Below are 17,311 nucleotides of genomic sequence, written 5' to 3' on the forward strand. Positions count from 1 at the left end.
GATGACCAAAAGACGATGTTCAGCATTTCTCATGTTCACTGCTTTTCTTAAGAAAAATACAGAAAACTTACATGCATAAACATGGAAATACATATTGGTGGGGAAACAGTTTACTGTAGTGATTTCTGTATTTAAGAAACGTGCACAGTGCTGAAGGGCTGAGTGCATAGAACAAAAAGAACCTGAAAAATTCACCATTACACTGAATTAATGAGGAAAGTACTGATTGAACAGCTACTCTGCTTTAGCTGCTGTCAGACTGGAAACAATCTTACAGTTATCTATGTAAATTTTAATTATGTTCTTCCTTTCAAGCACGAATTTTCTAATCACACAAACTGATGGAGAAATCTGTCTAATCAACGATGCCACACAATATTTTACAGTACCTGTAGTGGAAAATATATTTCCGCATATGTACTAATAATCATCATTAATACCCAACATAGATTCCATTGTTTTAGTAATACTGTTTTATTATTATTAGCAGTGCTTAATATTCTGTAATTATAGTCTCAAAATATCATCCTAATGATTTCTCATCGCACTTGCAGTAAAAATGGGTCTCTATTGCTGGATTGCTTCTTACGATGTAGAAAACAATTATGTTACTGAGGAAAAACTAAAAAATCAGAAAAAGTGGTGTAATGAATAATACTAATACCGTAACATATTTGTATAAGGAGATGACTGGGGTTTTTTTCTTATTATTTTACCAATCTGCAGTTAAAAAAAAAATAGTCTACATATCACATATTCTGAGGAAATGATAGAACTTCCTGTTCTCTCACATCTGGAACATTAGCAAGATCAACCTCCAAAAAAACAGAGGCTAAATAATTTACCACGCTGTTTATTTCAAAGACCTCCTTCCAGAATTAAAGGAAATCTATTTGCATGTTTCTAAAGGCATTGTTCCTTCAGTCTGTGATGTTCATCAGTCAGGTTTGCTGCTTTTGTTTTTGTAATATAAATAAATATAGTTCAATGGTTTGGAACTCCATGGTTATCCCAGTGGATTCCTCTATATCTATTGTGTAAGGCAGAACTAGGGGAAGCAAAGGATGACTAATTTTATGAACATGAGATGATGGAAGCAAGTGGAAATCTCTACATTCTGCTATAATCTGCCACTTTTTAAGACTCTTGTAAAACCTAATGATCCAACAGCTTCTGAATCTCTCAGAGTTAAGTCTGTATTTTCCACTTTCACTGATGATTTCTACAATTTTTTTTGACCCATTAATTCATTAGATATTGGTAGAAATTTGGTAAAACACCTCTCATTTACTTGTGGTAGGTATGTGCACACAGGCACCTACCAAACAATAACTACTGGGTGTAAATCGACACCTAGCTTGCAATAATATGTTCACAAATTCATGGCCTAAGAGACAAACAAGTGTTGAGGTAAGGGAGAAACAGCCACTGAGAAACAGCGGTTGAAGAGTGAAAGCCAAGGGAAATGCCACACAATATGCCGACAGAAGGACTTAAAATGCAAATGGATTTCTTTTTTTTTCTGATATACTCTAATTTTTTAAAATATTTTTAAGATTGGAAAAGTTCTGCAAAGCAATTACAGCTTAACTAAAGTAAGCTGTACCAAATTCTGTGTAGTCCTTACTTGTCAATGGTTTTCACAGTAAAGCAAACATCTGAGGAAGTCTGCACCTTGAGCAGAGCTTTACAGGAATGAGATTTTCCATTTTGTGGAAAATTATACAAAATGTGTTTAAAACCTTAAACATAGAATTTTAAAATTTCCTGTTATTTCCTATGAATCAGAATGTTTCTGTATTTCCTACCAAAATAGCATTAAAATTTATTTATACTTGCTGAACGTCTCCATTTTAGCAAAATATAGAAAAAAGATAATTTAGTTGATGCAACCCAGATTGTGGCACAAAACCACCACCTGTTCTTCCATTGAAATCAAGGTCACTCTGGGCAGGATCACACAGTGCACAATACAGGACTGAGCCCAAGACTATACAGACAAAATTAAGGAAGACAATGCATAACTGAAACCAGCTATACAACAGTTGGATTTATTCTAAGCCTGTCCCTTACACTGTCTACAGTCAAGAGAGAGAAATTAGCTCCTAAGGGTATTTTAACCTAACTGTAAAACACACATCTAAAATAACTAGCCAAATCATCTTCTGAAGAGCCTCTCCTTCTGCTAACCGTAGAAGAACTAGCTTAGGCTAAATGTCTAAATAATAGAATTTCCACTTTTAAGACAGTTAAATTTGGAAGAGAGAAATATTTAATTATTATATGTTTTATTATTGACTTTGAGATGGCCACAATTTCACCCAATCTTTTTGTATGCAATGGCTGCTGATGTTTAAATATGTAGCTGCTGCCACCAAGAGAACCTGAGATTTTCATAATACCACTGAAGACCAAAGTCTTCCAGGGATCTCCAGAAGATATCTAGAACTCATTGCCATCCCTACACTATCTCCTGAAAACCATGTCCAGAAGATAATGTTCATAGATATCTTGGGGAACTCCTTCTCACAGTGTTACCTAATGCAACATTTGTAGTTCATGAGAATTTTTATACCCAGTTAAAAATATGGAATGTGGTAGCATTTGACCCCTTTGAACATCATGAATAGCTCAATTAAAATTTGGTCAAAGTCATCATCACAGAGTAGACATTGTATTTCAGGTTATAGAGGAAAGGCTTGGAAGACAAAGGGCAAAGTTTGAATTGTCTTTAAAGCTGTGTAGAAGGCCAGTGCAAAGTGACTGAGGAGAAGGGTGGGACATTTCCATTTCCTTGAGTAAGTCCATGATTTAGCCACTGAACTTTGAACTCTGAGAAGCTATGAGACTTAAAAGCACAAAAGTGGCAGCAGGAATAGTTAAGATGGGAAGTGATTAAGGCATGAACAATGCGAGGCTGGAGAGTACTGCAACAGGCCATTGGGAAATAACGATTACAGTGTCAGCACTGAACTGCCAAATGTGTTTTCTACTGACTGAAGTGGGACCCAGGATTTCTTTGTCGCAAAGCACGGCATTGCTAAAAATGAAATATTTGTCTCAATCAGTGAATAAAATCTAAATAAAGTGGTGCTGCCTCCCACATTCTTGGTGGACACATTTATGCTATAGGTGGTCATGGACAGCAGCTCATCAGTGCTGGATTAGTCAGCAGCCCATGTTCCTCAAAGTGATTTTCCTAGTGCATGGTGAAGTGTTGCCCAAATGGTGAATACAAAACAACATAGTGTGCCTTAGCAACATGTTTCAAGATGAAGAAACATACTGAAAATTCACTGGCAAAATAACGTAATATTTTTTGTAAAAAGAGAATCACTCAAGGGGACCTTTCTCAAGACTGAAGTTTGTGCAATCTAAAACTTTTGACGTTTTGACTGGACTGAGCAATCTGTTGACCTTTCAGAGACATGCTCTTGGTAAATTCATGTGTACCAAAGGTACTGGAACTGATTTACTGTGAAGCAAGGCAATGTCTGCTCAACGAATGCCCCAATTTCATGAAGAATGTAAATTTGCTATTTTTACAGGACCCTGAGAAAGTTACATAGCCATCTCATATTGTACAACCCTAAAGCTCTTTCCTATCGAACTATTAAAAACATTCCATAGATACAAATTAGCATCACAGATGCTAAAATATTGCTAGCATTCAGTCAGTGAAAATGTTCTAGGCAAAATGTTACGTTAAACATACGCTTATAGGGAATGTTGGGGCTGGAGGGGTCTCCGTGTCATAGTTCTCCAGCAGCTCCAAAAGTTGTTTCATGGAGACAGACACACACTCCACAATAAAGACTTTTGGAGAAAGCTGTCTCTTTTCTCCTGTAAATGGAATTTATCTTTCATTTTCTCACTAGAAGATAATTTTTAAGGCAGCGTTCACACTCTGGCATTCGGCAGTTCAGTATTTTACTTTAATGTTGTCATCTCAATAAAACTATTCTCAGATATGGCTACATGCATTCATAGAGACCTTACCACCACTTGAAAATGCTTTCCCGTTATTCAGTTGTCTCTAAATAAAAACTTTGCCTGGTAAAAGCAGGTTCTTTAGAATAGATAGCACCACTTAAGCATGGCCATGTCTCTTACAGTAAATCCAGATAGTTCCACCATAGGACATTTCGTGAAGCCATGTACTTTTTCTTCTGCCTTCTCACATCACCGTATTACATCAAAATAATTGATGGGGAGCAGTCCCCATGTTCCCTTCAATGCAAGAACTGCAATTCAATTCACCCCTGTTGTTGCAGCCTAGGCGGGATGGAAACATTTTCACTATCTGCACCAGCACTGCCTCCCATGTAAAGTCCTGTCGCATCCAGCTCATGAGGGTTATGTCTCACCAGTGGGAGCTGGAAGGGCTTCTGAGCTGCAGGACCCACACACCCAGTCCCTGCTCAGGAGGGTGCTGGGGCTGCCCTGTCTCGCTCCCCATCACGACATGGCTCCCATGGGAAGGCAGCCTACCTAAGCCAGCTGGATGGGGGCTGCAGAACATTCCTGACAGATCCAAGATATAAGACATATAAACAGGCAGTATAGCCCTTATTCTATTCTCAGTTACCCAGACATTAAACAACCCCTGGACTTCTATTGTGTAGGGATTGTATCTTGATGGGTAGAAGAACAAAGAAATGTGTCAAAACATACAGGAATATTTCTCCTGACATGTTCACATTTTTCTGAATGTTAATTAAATAAGCTCAGGTGGCTTTCCCTGATTGTTTATACTTGAACTTTTCATCAGCTTTATATTTCATAAACCTGACTACACATGCTATTCATTCATGGATTTTTTAAAATGGGTGCATTTTGTTTCAAGATGCAGATGTTAGTATAATATAGTACTAACAGATCTCTCAGTATGAATAAACAGGAATCTGTGTTTATGCATGATACAGAGAATTGTGTAGGGAGTTCTCCTCATTAAAATGGTAAACTAAGCCCAATTTAATTACAGCTTGAAAGCGAAAGGGAAGTATGTTACTATCTTATCCTGCAGGACACAAGGTAATTTAAAAAAACGGTGGCATGCTAGTGATAACGTAAACAGAAATACAAAATCAGACTAGGCAGTAGTATTTGGCATGATTCATACCTATAGAGATCTGTTTTCATTTCCAGTGATTACTTTCTGGCTTGGCTACTTATAAAAAAAGAACATAAGTCAGTTTTTAAAAGCTGTCCTAAAGCACACTCCATACATATATCTCCACCATAGAATATTGGAAGACAAAATGAAATGTGTACAATATACTTTTTTACTCTGAGACAGTTTATACAGGTTCTAGATTAATGTTCTGCAATGAAACGGAGAGAAAGCACTTGTAAAGACAATTACATTTTCTTTCTTCTAACAAGAAATTAGGAGCAATAAGCTTTCTCTGTTTCCTTGCCTGATGACAAAAGGCTGTAAACCAAGATATCAAGAAATTGGGCCAAAACGAAATCTGGGCACCAGGATGTAAAAGTCATAGTACTGAAGACTCTGCTGATGCTGTGAAAGGCAGCATTTTGGACACGTACTTCGTTTGCTTCATTTTTTTAAATGATTTTTTTTCAGAAGGTGGTTCCAAAAGGAGCTGAGCACAGTTTATCTCCCTTGTTGTTTAGCAGCAAGACAAATTCACAGCCTAAACAAATCCCCCTGCTAAATTTTTAAGCTAGAAGTACAGTAAGCTGTCCCTGTAAGTGGAAATAGTGCATTATATTATTAGACTACTTTTGGCATCTAGCTTCTCCTATTCATTTATTCTCACCCAAAAGAATTCTTTTCTGGTTGAGTTGAGCTGATATATTTCCAGCTAAAATACCCACAATTTGCAAAGTAGATATCCTTGCAGTCAGCATATATTAATAGTTTTGAGACCAGAACAGTCTGTGGTGCTGCCTACCTTTGCACAATACCATTGTGGTTAGCAGAACCACTCTATAAATAAGCTTTGGGTTCTGTATTCTCGGCTTTTTCAGCCTCAAGAGGCTGGAAATTAAAGCCTGCAAATCACAGGGAAGTGCCCTAACCAGCCAACATGGGGGAAGAAGTAGGATATTGTGGTTTTTACTGGCACACAATACAAATAATCTAACTGTTCCCACTTCGCTGAAAATTTTAAAAAGACCTACTTTATCAAAAGCATATAAGATGCCAATTTTTCAGCAAAAATGGCTCAGCCAAATAAAAGCACGCAGAGTTAATACCGAACCAACACCCAAGAAGCTTATGAATACAGCAGTCTATCAAACGTCACATAACCCAAACTGTAGATGTGGATGGTGTCGCACAACCACATGAAAAAAATTACAAACATTTTTACATTTCACAAAATGAAACTGTAACCTCACCGCTAAAAATAAGGGTTCCCTTTAAATAAGTGCAGAGGAACCAGAAACCACAACAGTCACCCCTGAGGCTGCCACTTTGTTCTCCTGGCAGTGGCTGAACCTTTCTGTTAAGTCCCTGGAGTTAACCCCGATTAATAACTGTGCTGCAGGTCGGCACTTGGCCAGCTCCCATCAAACAATATTTACTTCTCTCTTATCTGGTCATAAATTGTTAAACTTGATCTTTTGGTGCACCCAAAACAATTACCTGCCTGTCATAAAAGCATGTGGTGCATCGCTAGAGGCATAAAAGAGCTTCTATTAAGTTTTCAAACTTGTGCTGGTAGATGGAGTTGGTAGACAGGGAGGCTGCCTTTCCTGAATGAATGGACTGAGTCCTCAATCTTGAATCCTGATCTGGTGAACGGAATTAAAATGCTTAACCAATCACCCGGACAGATGTTAGCAAAGTTGTTATCAAACCTGACCTGCTCCCAGAGCTCTTCAAAAACCACCAGTATCCTTTAGCGGTGAGAACAGTTAGTAGCAAGGGAACTGGACTTTGATAGACCACTAATTCCAAAGTTCATCTGCTAGACTATTAACATAGGTGGGCACAGTTAAGCACAGTTTAATGCAAAAATGCTTAATGTTATTTCTCCTTTCTCTTACTGTCCAAAATCAGAATTCAGGGATCGGTGTTTCTCTTGTAACACTGGACCTCACTGCTGCCTTGTGCCCAGCAAGCAACTGGGCTCCAGTTTCTGCTTTAGTTACCATACATGTGTCTCCGGTTCTCCTCAGTTCAGATTGCAGAGAGGTGCTGTGCAGGAACAGGTCTTCAGTGATGCTAACTAACTGATGTGCTGGCAGAGCTGACACCCTGCTTTGAAACTTAGTGTGAATATAAGAAACTTTAAACAATTATTTTAACAGCTTATTTTCACTATCAAACTCTTTGACCATTCATAGAGCAACAAATATTGTTTCAGTAGTTAACCTCAATTACTGCATTATACAGCTAATAAACCACAAATTTCTTCTTTCACAGGAAGTCTTTACCATATGGATTTCTACTCCAGTATCTTTCAAGTCCTCCTCACAGAGAAATCAGACCAAATAGGTCCGTCTCACATACATAGCAAAGAATAGGGGTAGGTGCTCTCAGCCTTTCAACCTCTCCATTCCTCAGGCTTTCAAAAGACAGAGCCACCCTGATTTCCACCTGCAAAAGGGCAGCCCCAGAGTGTAAACAATTTCTTTGTGCTGAATCTCTCTTTGCTTTCCCTGAACTTGAGTTGACATGAAGTATTTGGCTGAGCCGTGTGCGGACTCCAAAGGCCAAGCCCCCTTCCCTCTGCCAGGCATGCTGAGACAAAAACACGGATAAGATGTGTTGTTCCTGTAACTTCTGTACCTGGGAAACATAAAACCTGGGCAGCGCTCAGCTTCCTTTGGACACTGTGTATAAAAGCCACTAGACCCAGAGCACGCAAAAGGCAAAATTCGTCTCCATCCAGATTGTGTTCTATAAATTCTTGCTCTAGAGGTTATTAGTGGAGATTTGTATAACGTTCAAAGGGAAAAGACAATGCTGCTTTGATATCAGGATTTTGCCTTCCCTGCCTTTCATTTTTACCTCTTCTCTACCCCTTCAGCTTGAGTTGTGCTGCTAGCCTGCTTTTGCCACAGCGTCTGCTTTCTTGCAGCCATCAGGACATGGATGCCCAGAGCACACGCTCCGCCAGGGCAGATAAGAGAGAGTGAGTTTATCGGTGGGAAGGATGGCATAGCCAGTACTGTACCCTTCTGATTCTTTATTTGTTAGTTATAGTTTGCAGATGTTACAGGAAAAATAACTTTGCAACACCTTCAAACATTGCACGCAGTGGAGGCATGTGGCACTTCTCTGCAAGCGTAGGAATGTTTGGCCAGCTTTCCCTACTGCCCAACTGACTTGTACAGAGCACTTAGCAAGCAGCAAAAGATTTCAGCTGTTGAGAACATAGTAATTACAAAAACATGCTTCTGTTAATCATGTCAGGCTTCAGCTATGTTCCTGAATTTTCTTTAGATTTTTGCTCTCCGCCCATTCCTTGGTGAGCTCTGGGTAAATGCTCACATTGTCTATTGTTAATCTTCCTTGCCTACATGACGATAGCTGGTTTTTGATCAGTGTCTGAACAAAACCACCTTTGCTAGATGGGTCATGAGATAGGGTGGAATTTATGAGGCATCTTTCTCCAGATTATATTGCCTTCAGCTATGTTCTGTCAGAGACACTCTGTAACACTCTGTAAATACATGCTCTTTCATGTCACAGTGATCTGGAAATAATGTCTCTGAATGGAACAAAACAGAAAGAAAAGCCATTTTCTCACAGGCCTGTCTTAAATGGTATCTTTAAAAATATCAGAATAATCTGTATCCTATGTATGACAGGCAAAGGTGAGCCTTTTTTTCTTCTGACACCTATTAGAGGGACAGTCAGACCGCACAGCCCTTGTGTTGCAGCTGCATTCTCATTTACTTTTTAAAGATGCCTCCTAGTCAGCCTCTCGCAGGAGGTCTTCCCAGGCAGACTGAGCATTTTCAATAAAATACATCCCGGTCAATCTGCAGAATGCCTGGCCCTGAAGGTTGCACTGCTATTTCTACTGGTAACAGTTCTGGGCAGGCTTGTGCTTCATCCTATGCACTCACTGTGCGTAGCAATGGACTCTTCTGTGCCCCTTTGCATCTCAGCTTTCCTCCCAGCATTAACGAAGGTCAACACAGGCAACAACAAAAAGGTGAAACCAGTCATCTGCTTCCTAACAAGGGGATGGGCGGGCAGCAAGCTAGGAAAAGAGTGGTGGGGTTTTTGACCCTACCCATACCATTGACCTGATCTACTGCAAATCAAGGACTGCGCAAAATATATCTCCACTGGAGCAAGAGAAGAACCGGTAAACAACCTGATATGTTGCTCTTTCATCAGACTTTGTGGTGATCCCAGAGTTGAGCCCTTACTGTATTTTCAAACTCACCGTGAAGATGCAGGTTGCATCCATCTTATCACACACAACAGGCAGAGTCTATTTAAAACAGCTTTCACATTCCTCATAGCTTTCCCTACCAAGCATGCCGAACAGCACTTTTCCTTGTTACAAATCAGTTCAAGAAGCAAAGGCTATACCAATGAGGCAAACTAAGTGATTAAAAAGATTTAATACACTGTTTCTGAGAATTTGGGTACTCATAGAATGTCACCAGGATGTGGACTATAAAATTAATCCGAGAGAAAAGGAGAGTTTGCCAGAAAGTTTTGAATTTTCATGATACAGCTGGAAGTTATGTATACAGTATTGTGCAGCACACACTAACAGGTTTTTAAATGGCACACTGGACATGTATAAAGGCAAATGTGTTCCCTGATGTGCTTCACAGGATTAATAAACATGAGCCTGACAAAACTGCATTTCATTCTCACACAATGAAATGGTAATGAGTCACACAGATAAAGACAATGTAGTACAAAAAGCACAGATGTCTTGCCAGAAGTTATATATAGAGAAAAACAAAACCCTGGTCTATCAGCTCTCAGTGTTCAGATGACCATACTGGTACTTCCGCATTCATGTCAGAAGGTCCTCAAAAGCTGTGTTCTCCTGTCTTTTGCTTCTCTTTTACTAACAAATTTGAAGTAAACTAGAAAGCCTACAATGAAAAGAGTTAAACAAATCTAAAATACTTGGTTAAAGCACCAAAATAAACCTGGAGCTGCTGAAATGGAAAACAGAATGAGTCATAATCCAAGAAATGCCTCAGGCTTGCCATGCTCTCAGTATAATATGTCAATATTATCTAACAAACCTGATATTCAAAGGTTCAGAGTGCCCAGCATGTGTTTTAGATAGTCACCAACATGAAAACAAACGGTAGATATATATGCATTGTCACCGCCCTTGTACTTTGGGAATGAGAGATATGGTTCCCGGGTGCTTCCTTAGAAGAGCCCCAGGAGCCTTCTCAGAGCATCGCCTGGCCCAGCATGAGCAGGATTTTTAAGGAATCAGAATTCAGGTCGAGGGAAAACTGCCTCAAAGGGCAAGATGGGGCTAAGTCTCAGGAGTAGCCTAGAATTCAGAGTATTGCTTGGGTTGTTTTACCATATATAGCCTGGATACAGTCATCAAGTACTTTGACATTCAAGTCTCTGATTCTGCCCTTATTCCCAAAGGTTCAGCTGGAAAAGCTGGAGCTCTGACTTATTTCAGCTGTAGGACTAAGAGGTTTCTCACTGGAGGATGGGGGTCTTTACATAGAATTGTCAAAGAGGAAAAGAAGCAAGCCATGGAAAAGTGATAAATAGCATCAATGAGAGAACATGAACACACAAACACACCCACAAATAAACAAAAATTCAGCTATAAATTGAAGCAGCCTACAGAAAATAAAAGAGGCAGACCTTCAGCTGGCATAAGCAGAAGCAGTGGAGGCTAAGCATTTATTCTGATTAACCTTAAAGCTATAATGTCCGAGAGAGCCCATACTAAAAAACTAAATGCATTGTTTGCAATACAAACAAAACAGTTTTGAACTGTTTTCACAAACACAACATGACAAAAAGAAGGGAGGTGAAAATCTGTCTGTAGATGACCTTACTCTCTGTGTGCCTGCCAGGAATTTTACATGCAGTTATAGCCGTCTAACTATCAGAAAGACCGAGGGAGAAAATGGAAAGAGTCCAGAAAACAGCAAAAATGACCAGAGAGCTGGAGAGACTGATACGTAGTGAGTGACTAAAATAGAACTGGATTTTTAAGACTTTGGCTCTATGACAATTAAAGAGATACAGTAATCTACAGTTTGAAAGGCATGAATACAAAAAGAGAGGGACTTTTATGGCAAAAGAGGAAGGGCAACTAAATAAGAAAAGAAAAATGCATGCTGCATTTCCAAAATAGACTGAGTAGTCTCCCAAGCATGGAATGCATAAAAGATCTGCTAGTCTAGGACTAACAGTGTTTTCTTCTCCCAGACCTGTCTACAGTAGGTCTCTTAAAAATTTCTTATTCCTGTTCTTATTAGTTCATCTCCACAATTCAATGTTCCTTGCTACTAAGACAGCGTAGCTGGCATTTTATTCAAGGATCATCTAGCTCTGATCAAAACAGTTTTGGAGAACAAACTGATCCCTAACCTCGTCACTGTTCTCTGCTACGTCTCCTACCACCACTGCCACAAGCATTGAAGGAAATTTTAAGATGCAAGCATCACACACATACAATTTCTTTCAGCATTTGTTGAACTCACTGGGTGCTGCTGTCTCATTTAGGCAAGAGTTTCCTTATTCCATCTGGATTTAATAGAAAGCTATGTGACAGACAGAAAGAGAAAGAGCACGTAGCCTTGGGAGGGAGCAACCTGGAGGAAAAAAACCCAGAAGGAGCCAATTGAAGGCTAATCACAGTTTGCTAGACTTTGACTATTGATCATGTACATCCTGTCTGGAAATTAACTTTGCATTCTATCTGCTTCTACCTCCTTTCTTTGGATAAGTTGGACAGAGCAAAGCACTGTAATAGAGATACATTTGTACATACAACGTGTATATATGTATATATATTATATATATGTGTGTCGTAATACATGGACTAGTTGCATGGACACCGCAGGGCCAGGCCAAGTCATACTAGAGAATCCTTACAGAGAGAAGGAATGTAATCCAAGTGCACCTTCAAGAATGGGAACTACACTTATTTGACTCAAAATAGTTAGCAAAAATATCAATTGCTCACACGGGCATTTGCCTTCCATTCTCTCCTCATCTCTCTTCTCAGTGGAGTTTTCAAAGCAGATATTTTTAAATTGTATGCCCTTTGAAAAAGTATTCTGCAAATTCTACTTTCCACAAAGCAGCATCCATTTTCATAAGGGAAGGTTTTTACCTCAAAAATTACTTAATTTACTTTAATTTATTTATTTAATAATAAGTCAAGATTCAACCAAGCTATCAGACTATAGAAAGATAAATAAAATATACATTAAGGAAAAAAAACAACGATAGCATTTGTGAAGCACTCCTTGTACAAGTAAAAGTCAGATCATTATGAACCCTAAGTGTAGGAATGGCCAATGCCTTGGAAAGGAAAAACTCATCACTCTGTACATAGCTGACCTATATATATTTCTGGCTTTCCAATAAGCCATTCTAAAACTATATGATGAATAAGAATGGAAAATAATTTTTTCTATATTTTAGCAAAAAAAAAAAGGTTTTGTTGTTTCTCCAAGGTTGGATTAATTTATTGCTGAGAATGTCCTAAATTCCTTGGAGGCTTTCTGGCTCATCAACATATTGCAAAGAGACCAAAAATGCATTCTTAGGATAAGTAGTTTATCAGATTGTAAGTATTTTTGTAAAGGAACTGCACAAGAGAATGACCTAATTCAAGCACAACATGCTCAGTATTCCCCTCCCATATCCAAAGCATGAAAAGAGCAGAAACCTGTAAGAAGATCAAAGAGATTTCAACATAGAAAGTCGCTAAATAGCAAGTTGCAGAAATCATCTGGAAAACTTAGCGGTAGTAAACCCCTGAAGTGTGGTTTAGAAATGCAAACTAAACCATCCTAGTCTAAATCAAGTGACTGTCACATTTAAAGTCAGATTCCAGATGGACGGCTTTCATAAACAGATCTGAGACGCATTTGACCCAGCTGCTAAATGGATAGGAATCTGCATCTTCAGAAAAAACTATCATCAGGGGTTTTTTTAAATGTCCAAAGCACCTAAGCTTGTGGCAGCTATTGAGAGTTGAAGGGTTTGATTTTCATTTTTTTAAAAGTCATCCACCAATGACAGCACCTTGCTTCACACCCCCAGTCATCACCTGCTTCCCACCAGACATTAGTGTCCTGCAAAGCGACACTCCGTCAACAGAAGTATAAAACAACCATTAGCAGAGTCCTAATTAAACCAGAGCATTTAGCAATCTTCAGAAAACATGGTGGGATCCAACCTAAAGACCAGGACCCTCCGTCACTGACAGCTAATCACAGAATGTTTGCAACAGAGAGTGGCCAAGCACAGTTACTGCTTCTATAATGATTTTTCATCAGAAGCTGGTTTAACTGTCGGATGCTCATGGAGAAATCATTTGGTCCTTCCTGCAGATCCCACCAGCACCAGAGCTGTTTGCATATCTCCTCCACAATATCTCTTTTCCCTCTTCATTTCAGTGGACGAACAGCAGAAGCTCTGAAGTTCCGATTAGCGCTCAGGTTCTCGTTTCACGCTACACCAAACTCCAACGCCTTTCTTGGCTCTGCTTATACGAATAAACAGTCAAAAACACTTGGGTCCCTTGGGCTACCACTGTTCAGCTGAACAGTAGCAGCTGGCTGTTTGACCACCATGCTGCAAGGTTAAAGCAGACGGTTTTCCTCCCCAGCTGTGGCAGGCCTGGAGCACGAACAGGCTCATGAGTTACCATCCGGAGCTGAGCAGCTCTCCATACCCTCCATCCTTTTCCCAACCCTTTACAACGTGCAGCTGGCCCACTTAGGAGGAACCCATCTTAAATACTTTCTCGAACCCCATTAGGGTTCCTTATAATCTTTAACTTGCTTACGCACACAGGAAACATTGATTGTAACAGTCCCTGTACTGCTGTAAACATTGAAGTACGTATCACAGGTGCAGTCAGCCCCCAAATCCCAACCTGAGACTTTTTTCACTAGATCATCACTTATTTCAGCACTCAAATCCAGGTCCCACTGACTCATTGTGAGTTTTACCCTGTAACATGCTGACACATTAATAACAGCTCTGCTGATACATCCTATAAATTGCAGTGAGAAGCAAAAATTGGAAAAAAAAAATGAAAACAGATGAGAAAGAATTATGAAAACATACTGGAAACATTTCCAAACTTCTACTGATTGAAGAAAAGAAAAAAAGAAATATCTAAAAATGTCTGAGCCCAGCCCCTTTGGTATTCCCCACGCTCTCCGTCCGCTCACGAGGAGCTGTATTCCTACTGTCAGTATTAAACAGCAAACTCTCTCACCCCCTCACTGGAGACCATTTGAGCACTAACTGGTAAATCATCAAGGACACCTCATGGGAGTACTTTTTTTCTTCCTTTCTCATATTAGAAATCAGAGGCTATGCTGAAAGCTACTATAAACATCTCTATTACTACTAACCTACCTTGGCTAAAAGAGGTCCAGAAAATCCTAAAATAATTTCTGCAACTAGTTTTTGACCTGAATGCATTTGTCATGTCTACTCTGACTCTCTAAGCAGCTTTCACCCTGACACATACAAAACCAGTCTTCATAGAAACTTTTGGCTTAAATTCAGCAGCATCAGATATAATTTGGCAAAATAAATATTAATGTTTAGCTGTGGCTTACATTTGTTTACATTGACTGATCACCGAAAACAGTGAATTTTACACTCCACAGGGCAGAAAACTACAAGAAAAGCAACTGAGAGCAAGAGAGTTTCCATACACAGAGACAGGACATAATTATCCTTTTTCATGGAACAAGTCAAGAGCCACTGCTTCAGTGGTGACAAATTAGCACAGACATGATGCACCCACTTTTTCCAAAAGTCTCCCATCAGCTTTTCTTATGTACACTCTTCAAACAAGTAATTATTTTTTTTTTTTTTTTTGCTTATACAGATATGGCTACATCAAGACAACACGTTGGAGTTTGCAGCTTAAACCTCTCTCTATGTGTCAAATCTGAATATTTAATCTGCCCACCGTGAAAACAAGAAAATCTAGATTCTAATTCATACCTTTAAATTCCAAGATCCTTCAGGTTTTGCCTCGTTTTAACGCATCTTGCACATCCCTGAATGCCACCCAAATTTCTCAGTTTACTACACCTGCTTCCTTCATATGGGTTTACACCCAGGCACACATTTATCAGAAGGAAAATCGGGAAAAGGGGTTGTAACCTCTCCACTAACACCGCCCGGTTCACTTCTTGAATTCTCAGCTGTGCAGCTGCCTCTCCCTTCCACCCTCACCACATGGCCAGGTGAGGGCTGCGGCCACTGTTTTTACACCTCACTCCTAATGTACACAAATAGTCAGAGCCCATCTGACATTTTGTCTCCCAGTAGTCCATCTGTGAAATGGTAAAAACAAAAATTCCCCAGATATGTCACAGAGATATGAGGATAAATAAAAGACTCTTCTCACAGCTTCTCTGAAATCATTAAGATTTTTAATACTGATCTTGAAAAGAAAATAACATATTTGAAGTACATATCTGTTAAAACTCCAATGAAATGACAAGAGAAATTAATAGGATTCCTTGTCCTTTATCTCTTTAAAAATGTAAATTGCTATGTATATGATAATCATGATATGATAACTTTAGATCAGGTTAGAAATAATTTATAAGAGGGAGAGGGAAAAGAGGAAAAGAACACCCTGCGAATCAAACTCATCCAGACAAGCAAAATAAAATAGATGAGGCCCAACTGGCCATTATCCATGGTCATGTTGCAAAGACCGGGGAGCTTTCTCAAATGCAAAGTATAATTGTGAAAGCTTTTGCCAAAAGACATACAACTGACATCCTTGCCACGGTCAGGAAAGACAGTTTCTATCTGTATACAAAGCACTACAATAATCAAAGTAATGCTCAAAGCTTAAACAGGAACATCCTCATAAAACAAATGTTGAATTGACTCCACATTTTTCAATAAAATTACACATTGGTTAGAGTCTAAATGCAACTGACTTAACCCATTCTTTGTCACGGACAAATACGAAAACTTTTTTGCTGAGAACTTTCTTCTCCAAAAATCTGTGTGTGAGCTGAGATGTTTCCCCTTATGCTGCACTTCACGCCTCAGAGGAATTGCTGTGAACATGCAAGATGCATCTTCATAATCCTTCTCCAAACCAGTGCGTAAAACTTCCTTTCCATTAATGTGTATGAAAAAACACTAATAAAACCACTGAGCCTACCATTTGCTTGTTTCCTGGGATGCCCCATCTATATGTCTGCATCCATCGTTCATCCCTGGGCCTATACTTTTGATTACAAGCTTTTTGAGAGACTACTTGTTCAATGTTTGTGCACTCTGTACCACAGTAAGTTCTGAGAGACTATTCTAATACAAAGAAGTTGTAATAATGAACAATTTCATGCTTCCACTTGTTAAAAATACAGCAGCAAAATGTATAATGCTTAGAAAATGGAGATACATTATAGCCCTTCAATAGCTGATGGTACCTTCAAGCAGAAGTTTAGCACCATAAAGAACTACACCCGGGCCAAAGTGTGGAAACACACGCACATACACACACATTTCGTGTCACTAGATATAATTCTTTGGCTGTTACCTACAGAAAGATTTAAAAAAAAAAATCTGTCCAAAGGATGTTACAAAACATTATACAAGATTGGAGAACATTTCCACCCTGTTTGTGGTCATTGCTCTCTACTCTTACTTTTGTCCTTCAAACTGTTCTGTCCAGCCATGCTGGCAGAAAGCTGAGCCTGCCAGCCCTGGGGAGGGAAACTGGAAAAATCCTCTTTACTGAACGTTGTATATGCCTCCTTGTTTTCTGTACATTTGCCAGAAAAGTCAGGGATCAGAGCTTGAGCTCAGGCTTTGCCATCAACCTCATGTGATAATTCATACACAAATCATTTCCAAAATAACTACAAGTGTTATTGAAAACAGCATGCTTTAAGGGGTTCTTAATAAACAATATCCCAAGTCATATGCAATCTTGAGCTTTTATTGCTTTTAAACAGGCTTTTCATGAAAAATATTATTCTTTCAGGAGCAATTGCATCACCACTTTATTTCAAATCCTCAGAGATTACAAAGGAAAACTCTTCATTTTCCATGGTGCTATCTTGACAGACATTAACATTTATCAGCTATTACAATAATAGACTTCAAAAAACAGATAGACATGAACAAAAAAGTGCTATT

The sequence above is a fragment of the Gymnogyps californianus genome, chromosome 1, assembly GCF_018139145.2.
Source record: "Gymnogyps californianus isolate 813 chromosome 1, ASM1813914v2, whole genome shotgun sequence".
In the NCBI taxonomy this organism is placed as follows: domain Eukaryota; kingdom Metazoa; phylum Chordata; class Aves; order Accipitriformes; family Cathartidae; genus Gymnogyps; species Gymnogyps californianus.